We start from the raw sequence: 6374 nt of genomic DNA, 5'->3' as shown, positions 1-6374 counted from the left end.
TTGGGGAAAAGCCGGAAAAAAAGCGTCTAGACTGGCGCGATCCTCTGGAATAAAGCCCTTTTCCGGAGGATCTCTTATTCCTACTTCAAAGTAGGAATAAGAGATCCTCTGAAAAAGGACTTTATTCCGGAGGATCGCACCAGTCTAGACGCTTTTTTTCCGGGTTTTCCCCAAGCCGCAAAAAAAGCGGCGGACATGTTTATTTAAATCCGCGGGGGATATTTAAATCCCCCGCGGATTTCCCTATCCTGACTTACCTGATTTGCATGGCTTTTCCGGAAATTGTGGCCAGTGTAGACGTAGCCCTCGTGTTTTGCCAGCTTGGGCTCCCTTCCCTTTACGTCATCTTGTGAGCAAGGCTGTGAAGCCTCCTCTAGCACATACAAGGCAGCACCACGCTCAGCTGCAGAACGATACAGATACTGAGACCAGTTCTGGGAATACTTAGTTTAGAAGGATTGGCCCCAACACTCAGGTGTCTAACCACCTTTAGAGTAAAGACCCAAAGTTATGTAAACTTCTCCTCCCCCTTCAGTGTGGAGGAAGATATTAATAGACCTTTACTGTCCCCCAACCCCTGATTATGAATTGCAAAAACTGTTTTAGACAAAACAAAAAAGATTACCTATAAAAGGGATAGGAAATGGAAGAAAGATTACTCAGCAAACACACACAAACTAAGCTTAATACACTAAAACCCTGGCTGCAAATAGTAGTTTTCTCACCCTAAATGTTGTGTCAAGCAGATTCCAGAGGGTCTTAAAACCAAGCGGCAGTGGTCTGCAGCTTAAAGTTCTTTACTCAAAGAATCAGCACTCTTCCAGCACTTCTTCAACTAGTCCAGTCCTTGCTTCCGGGTGTTTCCCAGGCTTTGGGCAGAGAAGCAGAGGAGAACCATTACGATGTCACTCCCCTGCCTTCTATATCACTTGTGTATAGTGGGAACACTTTGTCTGCCAATGGAAAAACCTCTGGAATTCCGAGATGGGATCTAGTACCAGGTGACTCATTCATGTGTTTCTCCTTACATTATTGCAGGCTACTTGGAATAGGCATTACTAGGAGGCGGTTTGGAGCATCCACAGAAAGAGTATGCTATTTCACAGTTGTTTTAGCTGCTAGGCTATCAGCTCTGACTTTTGCATTGTTGTACCTGAAAGACTAGTTAAGGGTGTCGTGCAAAGTAGCATATTTAAATTACAAATAGTCAATACGCCTAACTTCAGTTCCAGAAATGATACATGCATACAAATAGGATAATCAGGAAACCATAACCTTTCCAGTGATACCTTGTGTGATTCATCTTGCTTAAATACATCTTAGTTGTGCCATGTTCATATCTTAGATGTGCTATATTCATATCTTAATATCTCTGTGAAGAACATGGGGTACCATGTCATACCTCTCCCCTTACTGCCAGAGAGTTGAAAGTATTGTTTCTCTCAACCTGTAGTCTTAGTCTGAAACCTGTCCCCATAAAAGAACAGCAACTTACAACTCAGATCTGCTCTCCATATGTATCCAGAGTCCAGTGTACTAATTTTAGCAACTAAAATACAATTGCACTGTTCGCAAATCCCTGTTTTCCCTGTAGACCGGGTTGGACAATAATGTTTTAAGTAATTGCAGGCTGCCCTGGAAGGGGCAGGGCCAGGAAACTTCCTGTGGTCCCCCACCTACAGACCCTGATTGGCCTGGGGGGGGTGGGGGAGCACATGAGGTCTTTGTCCCCTCTTCCCAGCACCTAGATGAAATTACCATAAAGTGGCTGCACAACTGGTAGAAAGATGTATTTTGATGAGCTATGAAGGGGGTCAACTGTAGATCCAGTAGTAGTCAATATTTTAATTAATAACTTAGATAATGGAGTGGAGAGTGTGGTTATAAAATTTTCAGATGACACCAAGACAGGTAGGGCTGCAAATCCTTTGGAGGAGTTTACAATTCAAAACAATCTTAATATATTTGAAAAATGATATAAATTCAACAAGGACAGTGCAAAGTACTTCATTTAGAAAAGAAAAATCAAATGCACGACTATAAAATGGGGAACAGTACTACCACCATGCTAGTTATAGGGATTGCTGTGACCAAACTAAATATGAATTATCAATGTGATGCAGCTGAGAAAAAAACCCTAATATTTTGGGTGTATCAATAGGAGTGTTGTATGCAAGACACAGGAGGTCATTGTCCCACTCTATTTGGTACTTCTTCAGATGACACCATCTGCATGTTTTGTTAGTCTTTAACGTGCTACTAGACTATTTGTTGTTTTTTAAATTTTTCCAGTTACAGACTAACTTGGCTACCCCTGTCAAACTATTTGGCACTGGTTCAGTTCTGGGCGCCACACTTTAGTGGATAAATTGGCAGGAGAATCCAGAGGAGCAATGATAAACCATTTAGAAAACAAGACCTATACGGAAAGATTAAAAGCGCTGGGCATGTTTAGTCTTGAGAAAAGAAAATTGAAGCGGTACATGTTAATAGTCTTCAAGTATGCTAAGGGCTCTTATAAAGAAGAGAGAGTTATCAATTTGTCTCCATGTCCACTGAAGGTAGGCCTAGCAGTAAGGAGCTTAATCTTCAGCAAGAGAGATTTACGGTTAGATATTAGGAAAACATTTCTAACTCTAAGGGCACATCTAGACTACGTGTGGCTTCCGAAAGAAGATATGCAAATTCAGCTTGAATGTGCATATCTTCCATTTTTCCCCTGGAAGACGCTTTTCCATATTTGGCCCATCTACACAAGGCCAAATATTGGAAAACTCTCCTTTTTCGAAAGCCTTCTGTAAACCTCCTTTTAGGAGGAATAATGGGGCTTTCAAAAGAGGGTTTTTTTCCTGATATTTTCCCCGTGTAGACGGGCCAGATATGGAAACGCCTCTTCTGGGGGGCACATAGACTAGATGTGCCCTAAGGGTGGAAACCTGTTCTTCTGCATATCTAAGGGCTATGGTGCAATCCCCATCATTGGAAGTTCAACTACAAGTTGGACAAACACCTGTCAAGGATGGTCTAGATCAGTGGTTCCTAATCTTTTTGATACTGGGGACCAGTAAACCCATTCACAAGCTTTTGGAGGACTGCATATTAATTAAGCAAATGATGACTATACAAATAAATTGTGTCGCTGACCCTACCTGTCTGGCAGGTTGTTCCACCACTCCTCCTGGCCTCAATCTCGGCTGCTTTATCGGCCAGCACTGGCTCCCCCAACTGCGTCTGGTGCCAGGTGTTCTGCGTCAGTGTGCCCAGCCCTTCTCCCTAGGTCCTAACACTTGCCAAAGATAGCCCTGCTGCCGGGGAGCATGCCCGGCAGAAATGACATGGTGGCAGGCTGTCTCCCAAGAAGGCCACACCGCCACACTCGGCAGTGCAGGGTGTTGCTACACCATCACATAAATTAATAGGATCGTGCGCGATAATTTTTCTAAGGACCAGTACTGGGCCATGGACCACACTTTAGGAAACGCTGGTCTAGATTCTGCGAGGGGACCTGGACTTGATGACCTCATAAGGTCCCTTCATGCCCTACATTTCTGATTCTGGTTATGTTACACAATTTTGTTTTCTGGTTTTAACACACTCTACCCCACAAAAATAAATCCCCAAGGAAGAGATCCTTCTGACAGAGGCTGAGCTCCTTTTCCTGTTGACTAGATGGATTTGAGTAGTCCACAAGTTTGCATTAAATCAAGATGGGAAACCTAAGGCCTAGGGGCTGGATGTGTCTCCTGGCTTGCCTGGATCTGGCCACACAAGGTTCAGCCCCCTCTACGTTTGGGAACCTCCCTCCTCCCAACCATCCCACCACTGAGCTGGAGCACACAAAATCTACTACACTGCCCGCCCAGGCTCTGGTGTGCAAGTGGCCACATCAGTGAGAGGTTTTTACTTATTTATTTAGCTTCTCACTAGCGTGCAGCCCCTCCATGATTTTTCTTTGGATCAGCAGCCCTTCTCCCGCATATCTCCCCCCCAAAAAAGTGTTCCCCACCTGCATTAAATTGCAATATTTATGGCAAAAATAAAATCCTCCAAGCACCAAAGGCTTAGAAAAACAATTGAACTTGGAGGCTGCAAAGACATGTTTTCCCTGCAATCAATATCAGAAGTGGTGATCATAAGAAAATACTTTATTCACAGGAAAAATGATTTTTTGGTTTTAAACACTTGTAGATGGCGGCATCTTTCTTCCTTCTTACCATGATTATTTTCACTCATGGCACAGAAATTCAATGCTGAGGTGTACAACTTGGCTTTTATTGATAATATCTGCACTGCATGACCATGCACAGTAGGGGTACATCTAGACTACAGGCTTCTGTCAACAGAAGTTTTGTTGACAGACTGCGAGACACTCTCTCAACAGAAGACAGCACCCAGAAGTGCTTCTGGCAGGTCACAGGGGCAGCCTTCAAGTCCAGGCTCTGCTGCATGCTCTTTGCAGAGACGCGTGCTTAAAGGGATCCTCCTGGACAGCTGTTGCTCTGCTCCTGCTTCTGGCTTGCCTACCTCCTGCAAGGAGGTTTAATGGTAGTTTGAATTAGGAGCTTGAATTCAAACTTCCTAGTCCGTGCTGTGCGTAACCACGGGCAGGTAATTCGAACTACAGGGTATTTAAAAATGGCGGCACCCGGGAACATGCAAATGAAGCCCAGAATATTTAAAGGCTTCATTTGCAAGTTCAAATGCCTACATTAGCCACCCTAGTTCTAGGGTGGTAGTGTAGACCAGTGGTCCCCAACCTTTTTAGGTTGTCGGGCGCCAGGGGGCGTGGCCGTTTGCCTGCCGGGCGCCAGGGGGCGAGGACCGGGGGCGCCCCCCCATCCACGTGCCCGGGGGCGGGGCCCCACCTACCGCGCGCCCGGGGGCAGGGCCCCCTCTAAGGGCTGCGCGCCCGGGGCCGGCGCTCCCCGCCAAACTCCCCCCCCCCCGCCGAGTGCTGCGCGCCCGAGGCCGGCGCTCCTGCTCCTCCCCCCCCGCCGAGTCCCGCGCGCCCGAGGCCGGCGCTCCTTCCCCCCCCCCCCCGCCGAGTGCCGCGCGCCCGGGACCGGTGCTCCCCCCGCCGCGCGCCCGGGGCCAGCGCTCCCCCCGCCGCCTCCCGACGAGTGCCGCGCGCCCGGCGCTCCCCCCGCAAGCGCCCATGCGCCATGTGCCCGGGACCAGGCCAGCCCCGAGCACCTGGCGGGCGCATTGAAATGCCCCCGCGGGCGCCATGGCGCCCGCGGGCACCGTGTTGGGGACCACTGGTGTAGACATACCCTCTGTGTGTTTGCGTTTTGGTTTTTTGTTTGTTTCTTTTGTTCGTGCGTTATTTTGGCTTTTTTGGCCATGGAGCCTGAGCTGCCCCTGGGCAGGCAATGGCCCCACGCCATGCTGCTGGAAGTTCTGCTGCATGCTCAGGAGAGCATGATGACCTAGGTAGCAGAGCTGGATTCTGAGCCCAGCTTTGAGCCCCTCACTCAGGCTGTAGCCTTTGCCCCTGAACTTGTTTATGGGGAGGTGAGTTTGGAGGCTGGACACCAGTTCTGACTGGTGGGACCAGCTAGTGCTGCAGCAATGGGACAATGACCAGTGGCTCCAAAACTTCTGGATGCGGAAGGCCACCTTCCAGGAGCTCGGTGTCCAGCTTGCCCCTGCCCTGCACTGCCAGGACACCCACTTGCGGCCCACCATCCCACTGGAGAAGCGCGTCACTATTGCCCTGTGGAAGCTGGCCACCCCCGACAGCTACCGCTCCATGGGGGCATCAGTTTGGCGTGGGGAAGTCTACCTTCGGGGTCATCTTGATGGAGGTTAGTCACTCACAGGGAACAGTCCAGGGGAGCAGACAATCAGGCACAGGGAATTGGGGATGGGGTGGCAGAGGTAGAAGCCCCCTCAGCCTCACCCTACAATGGTGCAGGGGATGGGGGAATGGTTGTCTGAGGAGGAGCACTTGGGGTCCCAGAGGGGAGAACCTCATCAGGTGAGCCGAACCTTTTAATGTCCTGTATGTTTCTATTTGTCCCTTTTTTATGCAGGTAGTCACAGCCATCAACTCGGAGCTGCTTCATAGGACCGTCCACCTGGGAAACCTGGATGCCATCATGGCTGGATTTGTGGCACTAGGATTCCCCAGCTGCGGTGGAGCACTCGAGGGGAGGCACATCCCCATCCACGCACCGCCCCATTGAGCAGTCCAGTATATTAATAGAAAGAGCTGCTTTTGGATGGTGCTGCAGGCCCTTGTCGACCACCGGGGACAATTCATAGACGTTTGTGTCGGGTGGTCAGGCCGGGCACACGATGCTCGTGTATTCCGGAACTCCTACCTGTACTGCAGGCTTCACGCTGGGGCATTTTTCCCTGACAGAAACCTG

Source organism: Pelodiscus sinensis, chromosome 2, assembly GCF_052426305.1.
Source record: "Pelodiscus sinensis isolate ZL-2025 chromosome 2, ASM5242630v1, whole genome shotgun sequence".
NCBI classification, from domain to species: Eukaryota; Metazoa; Chordata; order Testudines; family Trionychidae; genus Pelodiscus; species Pelodiscus sinensis.
Note: the sequence above shows the minus strand (reverse complement) of the source record.